At 39.2% G+C, this 14472-nt stretch overlaps 1 protein-coding gene and 1 pseudogene across 1 annotated transcript in view; one reads left to right on the top strand and one right to left on the bottom strand.

Annotated features, from left to right (window-relative positions):
• Positions 1-14416, bottom strand: part of ASB3 (ankyrin repeat and SOCS box containing 3) — a 107580-nt gene extending 93164 nt beyond the window's left edge. Inside the window, exon 1 of the mRNA XM_068975964.1 lies at positions 14323-14416. The gene's annotated coding sequence lies outside the window, so the exon portion shown is untranslated. The remainder of the gene's footprint in view (positions 1-14322) is intronic.
• On the top strand, positions 5994-6828 carry LOC138075255 (cullin-4B pseudogene; annotated as a pseudogene).
• Positions 14417-14472: the final 56 nt, after the last annotated feature.

Genomic DNA, 14472 nt, shown 5'->3' with positions numbered 1-14472 from the left:
TAAGAACTCAAAGCAAAGTTAGCAAGGAAGCCCTGAAGTTATCTGAGATGTGACTTTGAAGGTTTTGTATTGGTTAAGACCTATCGTTCAAGCATGAGCTGTAAGATTTCTTAAACTAAAATAAGAACCTTATAATACAGCAACAGCAAGAGTTTCTTACATCTTCTTGCCTCTAATCTTATGTCTTCTCTCCACTGCATTCTGTACTCTGCACTCACAATTATTTTTCTAAAATATGGAACTAATCTAGTCAGTAATGAAAATGCCTCCCAGAGCATACAAAGTAAAGCTCAAATTCTTTAATCTGGTATTCAACTACTTACAATCTAGTGTCAACATATTTGTCACATTTCACTTCCTACTAATACACACTCTCCATGCTCCAGTCACACCACCCTCCTCAATCATTAAGACCCAGCAAAAAAGAGGGAATAATGATATGTGGCAAACAATAACTTACATACCAACACCACCTGGATAAATAATATAGCTCAGGACTTCCCTGGTAGTACCATGGTTAAGAATTACCCTGCCAATTCAGGGGACACAGGTGAGGTCCCTGGTCCTGGAAGATCCCACATGCCATGGGCAACTCAGCTCATGTGCCACAACTATTGAGCCCTCGAGCTGCAACGACTGAGCCCGAGAACCACAACTGCCGAAGTCTGTGCACCTAGAGTCCGTGCTCCACAATAAGAGAAGCCACCTCAATGAGAAGCCCTCGCACTGAAACAAACAGTAGTCCCCAGATGTTGGCCTCAACTAGAAAAAAACCCTTGCCGAGCAACCAAGACCCAGCACAGCCAAAAATAAAAAGTAAATTAATACAAAAAGAAAAAGATAGCTCCCAGCTATCAAGAAGCACATTTGCTAGAGAGATGCACAAGCAAGCAAATCAATGTTACTCACCATAAAGACTGGGACATAAAATATAAGCAAAATAGAGACAGATAAACTGTTAACTCAAACTAACAAGATCAGAGAAAGAAGAAAAAAAAAAGATCAGAGAAAGCTTCACAGAAAAAAAAAAAAAAAAGCTGTTCATGTATCAAAGAATAGTAGCTAACACTTATGGAACACTTACTGCAAATGCCAAAATCTACTCTAAGTACTTTACACATGTTAATCCCCAATGGGAGATAAAAAGAGTTTAAGTTAAAAGAACATATTAACTGTCACTGATTACTAGAACATGCTAAGCACTGTGCTGAGCACTAAAAAGGAACAAAATGGAATTAAGCCCTTTAATTCTGGTAGGGGGAAAAAGTGAGTTCCTTTTTTTTTACCCCCCTGGAAAGTTTTAACCCCAATGAGATTCTTTCCTGAAACAGGATTAAGTTAAAAGAATTAAAAGGATTTATTTGGGGCTTCCCTGGTGGTCTAGTGGCTAAGACTCCAAGCTCCCAATGCAGGGGTCCAGGTTCGATCCCTGGTCAAGGAACTAGATTCCATATGATGCAAAAAGAGTCAGCACACCACAATAAAAGATCTCACATGCCAAAAGGAAGATCAAAGATCCTACTTGCCGAAACTAAGACCGGGCACAGCCAAATAAATAAATAAGGATTCATTTAAGTACCTGTATTCTAAGGTCGTAAGTCTTCTTTTAATCTAAAAAGAAGTATGTTTTGCCCAATTTTTCTCAGTAACACTGATTGATTTATTCAACAAATACCTATCAATTACCTACTTTATATAAGACAAACTAAGCATATGTGCATTTTCTTTCACTTCCTATCAAAGTCCCACTGAAGTGCATGCAAGCATTCCGGAAACAGAAAAGCAGGTGGGATTACATTGAGGGTGAAGCAAGAACAGAGAAAACCGCAGTCTAGAACCAATGTGCAGCTGCACAGGTATGCACGCACACGCATGAGAAAGCTGCAGCCACTCAGAAGCCTTTCCTTCCAATAGAGTCTTAGGAAGAGCCAAACCTAGAGACAGCAGAAGGGGGCTGCAGGACGAAACTCAGGATAATTCAAATACCCATATGAGATAGACACACCAAACCTTGTATCTCTTTCCTTTACACACAGAAGCTAGCAGCAACAAAGCTAGTGTCAGGCTTAAAACACAACTTTTCTTTTTTTTTTAAACCATGTTCTGAAAGCATCAGAACACCTTCATGTTCCACAATAAAGCCTTCTTCATTTGGGCACAGGGAGGAGGAAGAAGAGCTTTTTTTCTTCATTTCACCATAAAGTGAGGCCCAACAGTTGATACTCTGCACACTTACAAAGAGCTCAAAAATCCTTTTTTGTTTTTTTTTATTTTTGAGGAATGGCAAAAGCACAAAAGGATAATAACAATCAACTCACCTTAAGGAAGCAGAGCTTTTAAACTTATAAATGTTTAAAATTTGTAAGTGTTATCCTCAAAGAAATTCATGAAGATGCTGCATCTATTAAAAATGAGCAATTGGAAAGAAACTATGGAAACACGAAAAAAAAAAAACACTGACAAAAGATATTCAAAGAAGAGAACTGACAGTCAAAGGAAACTGATCTCTTGAACTGATCTTCCATATTATCTCATTTTTTTTCTTTGTCTTTTTTCTACTTGGAAGAATCTATCCAAATGGTATTCTGAATAAAAAAGAGAAAATGGAAAGTGAAAGTGAAAGTCACTCAGTCCTGTCCGACTCTTTGCTACCCCATGGAACCTTCCTCTGTCCATGGGATTCTCAGGCCAGAATACCGGAGTGGTTAGTCTTTCCCTTCTCCAGGGGATCTTCCCAACCCAGGGATAGAACCCAGGTCTTCTGCATTGCAGGCTGATTCTTTACCTGCTGAGCTAGCAGGGAAGCCCAAGGAAAACATAATTGAAGAAATAATATAAAAAATTTCCCAGAAGTGAACAAATAAGACTCAAGGGGTGCAATGAAGGATAAGTGAAAAAAGATCCACAGCTAGAAAGAAATACTCTCATAAAACATCATAAAACCAATGATAAAAAGAGTTCAATAAAATATTCCAGAGGAAAAGGAATATTAGTTGCAAAGAAGGAGAATCAGACTACCTTTGAGATTCTCATCAGATATATTAGATAGTAAACTGCAAAGGAATGATGTCTTCAAAGTTTCAAGCAAAACAAAATGATTGAACTATGAATTCTATTCCCAAACTATTAACTGAGAAGGCAAGACGAATGCATTTTCAGATATACCTGTGAAAATTAAAATATCTCTTTATATCATTTCCTTGAAAAAATTACTTGTAATTATTTATACCCCAACAAGGTGGGAGAGAAATGTGAAATAAGGATGACATGGAATAACATAAAACAGTAGATTTAATCCAGGAGAGTTACAGGAAAAAATACAGATAGAGAGATAGATAGGTAATAGATAAATATGCATCAGATTTGAAAAGCAACTAGTATAATTAGGACAAAAGTGTTTCAGAGCTCAAAATATATCTTGAAGAACAAAATGGACTCACTTAGCAAAGATGGTACTAATTTTAGAGAGCTAACATGACATTTTAAAAGGTAGAGGACTGACACAATTACATTTCCTTCTCTACAGTACAAATGACACCTCTGGATTTTATAGTGAATGGTACTTGCATAAACAATATTGTGAAGTTTGAGAATCAATCTATAAACAAAGCACAGAAAAACTGAATAAAGTCACAGAATGCAAATGTTATAAACATATAGTAGTAGCAAACTGGGAAGTACTGAAAATGATATTAAAAGCTACACACATTACATACTTAATATGTAATGAAGGCACTGCACTAAAAAAAGCCTCACATGCAGTAACTCACTAAAAACAAAATGGCAGCACTGAGAAATGGCCAAAAGAACAGATTCAGGAGCAAGACTGCTTGGCTTCGAGATCCAGTTCCACTGCTTACCAGTGCTATGACTTTGGGCAAGTTGCCACATTGTGTTAATATATTTATTTCACTTTCAGACTTCTGACACCGAGATGAGTCTTACAATAGATGGCAAGTCATAACTTTAATTGGCAGCAGTTATTTCACTAATAATACAAAAAACTTAAGAGAGCTCTAAAAGCAGTGGCAAAGGGGAACTGTTATAGTTTAAAACATTTTAAATTGGGTCTGACATACACACTACTATATATAAAATAGATAATTACTAAGGACTTACTACTGTACAGCACAGGGAACTCTAGCTAATACTCTGTAATAGCCTATATGGGAAAAGATCATAAAAAAGTGTGTGGTGTGTGTGTGTGTGTGTGTATATATATATATATATATAATAGACTCACTTTGTTGTACATCTGAAAGTAACACAAAGTTGTAAATCAACTATACTCCAATAAAACCTCTAAAAATAAAACAGATTTTAAGACAATTAAATGCAAGGCATAACCTTTGATTGGATCCTAAATGGCGGGGGGGGGGGGGGGGGGGGGGGGGAGGAGGGGATCCAATAAATGGTGCAAGTTGAAACCAGGGTTATTTTTCTAAGATGTGATAACAGTATACATCTTAGTATACAGATAATAGATAATAATACACATATTTTAGAAGAGTCTTTTTTTATTCCTGGTCATTGAGTTTTTTTCAATGTTTAGGCCAGCTGTCTTGTAGAATGTGCCACATTTTCTGTTTGATAAGTTTCTTATACCTAGGCTTGGCAAGAATGCTACACAAGTATTTATACACAGGTGTTGTATACACTATGTTTTAAAAATTCATTCTAACAGAAAATCCTTAAAAAAAAACATAAACAAAAGTATAAGGTATGGGATTGAAAAAAAGAAACATTCTAGCTTGGTATGAAATCAAATTTCCAGTCTCCCTTTTTTCCTTGTACCTAAAAAATGAGTGCATCCAATATTCATATTCCCATCTGTATATTTGCTGGCATTCTGTCACCTGTATACATGCTGCATTTTAACCAAAAATGTCTGAAGGCCAAAGCTTTTCTCTTCATTTATTTTTCCCAAAATGTGTATCCCAGTCTTCTGAAGTCTTATTACCACAGAGTAAATTATATATAAAGGAGGAATTGGGAGGGAAAAAAGATCATTATTGGAAAGTAACAGAAAAGGGTAATTACTGTCTCACAGTCTCTGGAGTAATTACTGATAAACAACCTCAGACCACATGCCAGCTGTTAAAGTTGAGCAAATGTCTTTATTTTTATCGATTTTCCCCTTTATATTTCTACATGAGAAACAATATAGAGATCTGGGATAACTTTTAACTCAAAGCCCATCTGGTTAGTTCTCATTTCTTTCTCATAAAAATTTCAACTGGAAAAAAAAATTTACAATTTTATTCAGCCATATTTTATAATATGGCAGAGATATATAATTTTATACCTGTGTGTGAATTGTATTAGAACATACTAACCTCTCTTGTGATTCAGTTTCCTCATCAGTAAAATGAGAAAACAATAGAATCTAACTTTGGGGGTTGTTATGAGGAATAAGTCAATTATAAATTTATATCCATAAAGTGCTTAAAAAAGTGCCTGGGCACAACATCTATTAAATTCATAGAATACATAGTAAACATGAATCTTCATAATAGTTCTTACATCTTACATTTCTTATTTTCTCCATTTTAAAGGTAAGAAAACTGAGCTCTGAAGAGGTTAAGTAATGTACCCAAGGTCACACATACAGTAGGTAGGATCAGAATTTCACTGGCCTAACTCTTGAGCCCCTGCTCCTAATCACCTCACTTAATTCAGCTGTATAGAGTTTACATATAATTATTCAGCCATGCCTTATTATTAGAAAATAAGATATGCAAAGGTAATTTCTGTCATTACAGCTAATGCCACAATGAATTATCTTTATACATACATCCTTATGTGTCAGGATTTTTGTTTCTAAATGAGAGAATCCAAAAAATAAAATCACTACCCCAAAAGGTTTGCACATTTTTAATTTTAAAAATTACTAATTTTACAAAGTTTTTTATAGCAGGTCTATCTTTCCTTTTACAGCACCTAGAGTTCCTATCTTACTAAAAACCATCATCCCTACTTCAACTGAAAAACCAATGCTGTCCAAACTTAAACATGAACGTGCAGCTGCTTTCACCAGCAAACTTAAAGGAATGTTTAAAGGTATGGAACTTTCTAAAGACATCATGATTCAGTTCAAACAGTATATGCAGAACCAGAATGTACCTGGGAATACTGAATTAACTGTGAATATCCTGACAATGGGTTACTGGCCAACATATGTGCCCATGGAAGTTCATTTACCACCAGAGATGGTAAAACTTCAGGAGATTTTTAAGACATTTTACCTTGGCAAAAACATAGTGGCAAGAAACTTCAATGGCAATCAACTCCAGGACACTGCGTGCTAAAGGCAGAGTTTAAAGAGGGTAAAAAAGAACTCCAGGCCTCTCTTTTTCAAACACTGGTGCTGCTAATGTTTAATGAGGGAGAGTAGTTCAGTTTAGAAGAGATGATGGAGAGTTAAGGAGAACATTGCAGTCATTGGCCTGTGGCAAAGCCAGAGTTCTGGCGAAAAATCCAAAGGGTAAAGACATCGAAGATGGTGACAACTTCATTTGTAATGATGATTTCAACCACAAACTTTTCAGGATAAAGATCAATCAAATTCAGATGAAAGAAACGGCTAAAGAATAAGCTAGTACCACAGAAAGAGAATTTCAAGATAGACAATATCAAATTGATGCCACAACTGTTTGAATTATGAAGATGAGAAAGACACTTAGCCACAATCTCCTTGTTTCAGAAGTGTACAACCAGTTGAAATTTCCAGTCAAGCCTGCTGATCTTAAGAGAAGAGAATCCCTAATTGACTGGGACTACATGGAGAGAGACAAAGAAACTCCAAACCAGTACAATTACATTACATAAAATGTTTTTGGCCTTGAAGCAGTTGCTGTCATATACAATACCCAGTGGATAAACTAACCTGCTGTTGTTTAACCTGTAGTTCTTTTATACTACCAATGACCAAATGAAGCAGTGTAATCAGAATAGTTGAGTGACTTTTCAGTGGTTAACATGCCCATTTAAAGAGTAATACTTACCTTTAAGAAGAATGTTGTTGAACTCTTTGCATGTTATTTAGTATGATATGCAGAAAACTCTTTAAGAAAGTACCCGGTTTTCATGATTCCTATTTGGAACTGGGGAAGAGGTCCTTATGGCTATTAAAGAAAGAGGAGGGGGTTCTTATACACCATTTAATTATGAAGCAAAAAGCTTATTTGCTTAAAATGTCACGTAAAGATACTTAAACTGCATGCAAACTTTATTTACTATACAGAGTTCTGGACGTATTTATCAAATAGAATAACCACCCTGGACTTGATTGTTCACCTGTTTTGCGATTTCCCATGAAGAGAAAAATACATTGTCATAGCTCTTGACATTTTACTAAGTAATGTTCTGTTACACTGAAAGGGATGTTTTTAAAATTTTTATTTGGAAACAAGTTTTCAAGTAGAGGGACAGTTGCTTACATATTGTCTTGAATACACACATCCTAAAATGTTCCTTTTATGAGATGTGTGTATATGCTTCAGCCCTGAGTTTACTGTGCTGATAAACAGGTACTTATAAAAATAGCTGAAATAGAAAATTGCTGATCAGTTTTGTGCTAGAAGAACATGGTAGGAGAGAAAAACCCAACTATTTCTGCATATTAAAAATGAATATAATATGAACACTGCAAAGGAGACCAAACCCCATTTTATAACTTTTTACAACAGCAAAAATTCACAAACTAGTTTTCAACTTCCTTTAGACTTCAAAATTGTTTGGATAGTTTTGTCTTTAACTTGGACCAATTGTAGATTGTTACAGGCTTCCTGGGATTTAGCATTCCTATTTTCTCTACCAAAGTTTCTTTTGGAAGCACCTCAACTCTCCTTTGGAGAAGGCAATGGCAACCCACTCCAGAACCCTTGCCTAGCAAATCCCACGGACGGAGGAGCCCGGTAGGCTGCAGTCCATGGGGTCGCTAGGAGTCGGACACGACTGAGCAATTTCACTTTCACTTTTCACTTTCATGCACTGGAAAAGGAAATGGCAGCCCACTCCAGTGTTCTTGCCTGGAGAATCCCAGGGACGGGGGAGCCTGGTGGGCTGCCGTCTCTGGGGTTGCACAGAGTCGGACACGACTGAAGCGACTTAGCAGCAGCTACTTCAATTACACAAATATTCTCCTAATTCCTTCATATGAATATGTATCTTTAACACATTTACAATTTACTTTTTTATTTTTTACTTTTTTGGCTGTGCCACGCAGCTTGTGGGATCTTAATTCCGTGAACAAGGATGGAAGCCAGGCCTTTGGGAGTGACGCTGAGTCCTAACCGCTACACTGCTGAGGAATTCCCACTGCACTTCCAAGGAATTCCCACAATTTACTTTTTACATATTTTATGATGAGAGGATCTGGTTGGTTTTCCTATAGGTGAATTACATCAGCAGAATCTATTAAAACATCCTTTTCCCACCAACATGAAATGACCCCCTTGTCACATATTAAAACAGACTATTTAATTGGTTTCCACACTTCATTCACACCATCTCTCACTAAAAGTAATCACCTCCTCCTTTGAATGTTTGCAACATTTTATCTGTATAGTACCTCTATGGAGGAGACTAATGGGCTATAGTCCATGGGGTCACAAGAGTCAGACACAACTTAGCAGCTGAACAACAGCATTTTTATAACACCCTTTGAACCGAGGACAGTGCCTCCAAACCATATTTATTAGATAAATAACTGCACAACTTTCTTGCTCTCTCTCCAGATCTATAATTCTGCGGCTAACTGAATATTGCCATATTAAGACTAATTCCCTTACAGGCAGAAAAAGGTAGCCTTGTCAGATTAAGGGGCATTATCCTGGAATCCATGAAGCAGAAAGTTAAATAAAATTTAAGACTGTGTTTTCTGTACCATACTTATATGAAAAAAGTCAAGACTATTAATTGAAGCAATATTGACTATTTTTTCAAAATAATTTCTAGGCAATGATCGGGTTAATACAGATTCACGACAATCTTCTACATATTTATATTCAAAATCCTCTATGGTAACCAATATGCATAATAATGACATCAATATAAGGTAAGAGTAAGTGTCTTATGGAATCATCAAAGATATAATGCAAACAGGACACTTGCCTTACAGGCAAAGTAGGTATTCACTACATTGCAAAATTTTTAGAGTGCTAGACAGGTCCTCTGCTTGACACTAAATATCTTCTCACTCAGTAAGCTACTGCCTAAAGCTTTACCATTAATATTCAAGCTTTTCATTTTAAAGCCTAAACCAGAACTATATTCTCAACCATGGGCCATTTTGCCTGCCAAGGGACATCTGGCAATGTCTGCAGACATTTTTGATTGTCACAACTTGGCTGGCAAAGAGGGAGGGGAGTAAGGCTGCTACTACCATCTAGTGGACACAAGCCAGGGATACTACTAAACATCATACAATAAGCAAGACAGCCCCTCACAACCAAGGATTATCCAGCCCAAAATGTCAACAGCACCAAGGCTTTCAGAAACTGCCATATACTCTGCTGAAATGCAAAAGCATAATGTTTTTAACTTAATGTACATATAAACAAGCCCTCCACTTTAGTCCAATCAAGCCTTTTTTCCCCTCTACCCCTCCACCATGCTGCCAAATACACTGGTTACTTACTTATCCTCATCATCTACAACTCCTCAAAGCATTTACTTAACTGGAACAGCTCTTTCTCTTGACTTCTTTGATATCTCAGTTTTCTGACTTTCTTTCTTTACTGGGTATGCCTCCCCAGTCCATTTTGTTAATTATTCAATGCTGTTCAGTATCTAATGTTGCAATGACTCCTCTTCTTTTGTTATCCTCATTTTTTCCCTGAAGGATTGCAACCAGCACTATGGCTTTAAATATACCTACGTGCATATAGGGCTCCCCAGGTCACGCTAGAGGTAAAGAACCCTCTTGCCAATGCAGGAGACAAAAGAGATACATATTCAATCCTTGGGTCAGGCAGATCCCCTGGGAAAAGGAATGGCAACCCACTCCAGTATTCTTGTCTGGGAAATTCCAAGGATAGAGGAGTCTGGTGGGCTACAGTCCATACAGTCACAAAGAGTCAGACATGACTGAAGCAACTTAGCACACAGGCACACGCAAATAACATCAAAATTTATAACTCCAGCTCTGACCTCCCCATCCTGTGCCTCAGGTTTAATCAACATGTTAGCTCTACCTGGATGTCTAACTGATGACATCTAAAACTTAACATGTCCAGTAAATCAATTATACTCCAACTGGAGAATCTAGGTTTGATTCTTGCAAGTAAATTTTATGTAAGTCTGAAATCATTTCAAAATAAAAAAGTAAAACAAACAAAACACATGATTCCCATCAGTCCACATTATTTTCTTCCCTGTTTCAGTAAACTTCACCACTAGTTCCTCATAAAACATAGTTGTTAATAGTCACTCAGTCAAATCCGACCCTTTGCAGCCTCGTGGACTGCAGCACACCAGGCTTCCCTGTCCTTCACTATCTCCCAGTTTGCTCAAACTCATGCCCATTGAGTCAGTGACGCCATCCAACCATCTCATCCTCTGTCATCTCCTTCTCCTCCTGCCCTCTATCTTTCCCAGCATCAGGGTCTTTTCCAATGAGTTGGGTCTTCACAACAGATGGCCAAAGTATTGGCACTTCAGCTTTAGCATCAGTCCTTCCAATGAATATTCAGGGTTGATTTAGGATTGACTGGTTTGATCTCCTTGCTATCCAAGGGACCCTCAAGAGTCTGCTCCAGCACCACAGTTCAAAAGCATCAATTCTTCGGCACTCAGCCATCTCTATGGTACAACTCTCACATCCATACATGACTACTGGAAAAACTATAGCTTTGACTATATGGACCTTTGTCAGCAAAGCATCATTAATTCATCTCTGTAAGAACATGCCACATCTAATCCACCAGGAAATTCAAGGTGTTCTACTCAAAAAATACATTCCAAACTAGACTATTTCTCCCCATTTCCACAGCTTCCTAACTGGTCTCCCTGTCGCCACACTTAGCCCCTACATTAGCTTCCTAGGACTGTCATACAAACTACCACAAAGCTGGTAGCTTAAAACAACAGAAAGGTACTGCTTCACAGTTCTAGGAGTTAGAAGTCTGAAATCGAGCTGTCAGCAGAGCCAAAATCTCCCTGAAACCTCTAGGGGAGGATTTGTCCCTATCTCCTCCTAACTACTGGTGGTTGCTGGCAAATTTTAGTTGGTTTGTAGACACATCACTCCAATCTCTGCCTCCATCCTCTCTGTCCAAATTTCCTTCTTCTTATAAAGACATTAGACATTGTATCGGGGCCCACTCTCGCTCAGTATGACCTTAACTTTACATCTGCAAAGATCCGATTTCCAAGTTAAGTTCACACTTGCAGGTTCCAGGTGTTAAGACTTCAGCATATCCTTTTGGGGAATACAATTCAGCCAACAACATCCCCTACAGTCCATTTTCCACACAGCAATCATAATGGTCTTCATGAATGTACATCAGGCCACATCGCTCTCCTACTTAAGAGATCTGTGCCCAGCTGGCCTCTTCCAGCCTCTCAAACTTCATCTACTAAGTGCCCTCTTATACTCCAGCAACACCAGCCTTCTTTCAATCCCTCCAATACAAGCTTTTCCTGCTAGAAACTGCTGTGTGGCTTCCACTTCCTCATTTCAAATCATAGCTCAGGTGTCACTTCCTCACCCAAGTCTGACCATCTACTTCAGTAGCATATTTCAGAGTCATTTTCTTTTACATATACCCTAGTTTCTAAGCAGCAATAACCTTTACCAGAAATCATCTTGAGTTTTTTGTTGCTGTTAGAGTTTCCATTACTACAGTCCCAGAGACTAAATCTGGGTAGACAAATACTTTTCATTTCTATTTAGTCAAATATAGCTTTTTTCCTCCATAATTTCAGAGTTTCTTCTCTTACAGATCAGGCTTCCCTAGTGGCTCAGTTGGTAAAGAACCTGACTGCAATACAGAAGACCTGGCTTCAATTCCTGGGTCAGGAAAATCCCCTGGAGTAGGAAATGGCAACCCACTCCAGTATTCTTGCCTGGGAAATCCCATGGACAGAGGACAGAGGAGCCTGGCAGGCTACAATCCATGCAGTTTCAAGAGTTGGACACAACTCAGTGACTAAACCACCACCAATATAACAAGATCACTAAATTATTCCCTAGTTTTTTCCTATTGTCTTCTTTTTTTATGTGTGTGACAACTGACTAAATTTTTATTAAGGAAGGAAAATCTTAATTCCTATTGTTTTTGTTATTCATTTAAGTATCTAATCCATTTGGAATTAATCTTGAACTGAATTAATTGGAACTGTCGCCATTGCTCTAAGACAGCATTAATCTCCTCTGACTCCACTCTGCCCTATACTCTGACTACACTGAAAAGCCCTAAGGGACCACCTAGAAGGATGGTCCTGCCTGATAAACTCCTATAAATCCTTAAAATCCCAATCCTAATGTCACATCTCCTGGCAAGACTTTCTCACCCAATTGCTGCCCTTCCTTATATCCAACATCTACTCTATTATATAATTTAACATCCCTCTACTCTCAGCATGTCTGACTCTTTGAGACCCCATGGACTGTAGGCCACCAGGCTCCTCCACCCATAGGATTTTCCAGGCAAGAATACTGGAGTGGATTGCCATCTCCTTCTCCATTGGATCTTCCCCACGCAGCAGTGGAACCCTCATCTCCTGCACTGGCAGGCAGGTTCTTTACCACTGAGCCACCAGAGAAGCCCATAGTCTATAGTACTTGGCTCATAATAAAGTCGAAGAAGGCGATGGCACCCGACTCCAGTACTCTAGCCTGGAAAATCTCATGGATGGAGGATCCTGGAAGGCTGCAGTCCATGGGGTCACTAAGAGTCGGACATGACGGAGCGACTTCATTTTCACTTTTCACTTTCATGCACTGGAGAAGAAAATGGCAACCCACTTCAGTGTTCTTGCCTGGAGAATCCCAGGGACAGAGGAGCCTGGTGGGCTGCCATCTATGGAGTCGCAAAGAGTCGGACAGGACTGAAGCGACTTAGCAGCAGCAGCAGCAGAATAAAGTACTTAGATGAGTGCACAGAAGAAATGTGAGGTAAGTGTTAACTATTTTATCATTACCATAATAGGCTACCATTATTTGTCTGTGTAATTTACCTTGCTAGAGGCATGAGACAGAGGACAGATTCATTTATTTGCCATTTACCAACCCCACTGTTCACATACACACTAAACATCAATAGGTAAATCAATGAACAGCATCTCAATTCTGGAAAAAATTAATTTTCTCTGATGCCGTGGATTCCTTATGTTAAAAAAGGAATAGAGAACTTTCAAAAAAAAAAAAACAGAAAAAGGCTGTTCTTCCTGCTATTTGACTTGGAGCAAACTGCAGGGGCAGAGAGAACACACGACGGGCGACAGTCTTAAGCAAATCTAGCACGAAGGTCTAGCTTTTCTCACCTCCAGAATGACAACGAGAAATGCTCTATATTTGACGCTGTATAACCCATTCATTTCATTTCAGTTCAGTTCAATCGCTCAGTCGTGTCCGACTCAGCGACCCCATGGACCACAGCACGCCAGGCCTCCCTGTCCATCATCAACTCCAGGAGTGTACCCAAACCCATTATATTAGAGATTAAAACAATGGCATTTCTTTTAAAGACGGGGAGAATGCAAAACTTTTTGTGTTATTTTGAATGCGGTGAGAGGTGTCTGAATCTTACGTAAATTCATAATCTTAGGGTCGCCTGGCCTTGAACCTTACTTAAAGAAACGTATCGGCTTCCTACATAAAACAGCGACGCAGCACTTCAACTCTGGGATGAAGGGAGAGCCCCATGTCGGGTAAAAAAGTAGGGATAATCTAGCTGCCCTCCCCAAGCGGAGAGTCTCCATCTGGGCCACCCTCGGAGAAGCGTAGAATTCTAATACGGAGGGACGACAGGTATTCTCGGCTCAGTATCCCCGAACCCACAGCTGCAGAAACTTAGCCATCCACCCTGTGTTAGTCAGTAGCTGAAAGTACTCAGGTGACCACAGCCCACAGTAAAAGGCGGAGAGAAACTTCCAGCGGGAAAGATAAAAGTGTACAGACGCTACGCGCGGAGAAAAAGGAAAACAGAAGGAGCGAGAGGGAAGAGCAGTCAGAACACCGACACTTCTCACTTCTCGTCGCCACCTCGAATTTTCTCATCTGAATACCTGCACCAGCCCCGCTCTCCGGTAGCTGCTCCATGAGGGCCAAGCCACCGCCCACTCTTGTGGTGAGAGCCGCCCGCCTCCATGACTCACCAGCTCTCCGTGCTGCTACTTGGCCGCCGCGGAAACGGCTGGTCCAAGGCCCAGTCTTTGGGCGTCCACTCCTGGCAACCCACTGCGTTCGCTCCCCGCGCCGGACTGCGGTTGTGGTCAATACGAGAAGCACTACCGCCGTCCCGGCTT

This window comes from Capricornis sumatraensis, chromosome 1, assembly GCF_032405125.1.
Source record: "Capricornis sumatraensis isolate serow.1 chromosome 1, serow.2, whole genome shotgun sequence".
NCBI classification, from domain to species: Eukaryota; Metazoa; Chordata; class Mammalia; order Artiodactyla; family Bovidae; genus Capricornis; species Capricornis sumatraensis.
Note: the sequence above shows the minus strand (reverse complement) of the source record. Positions and strands in the feature narration are given on the sequence as shown.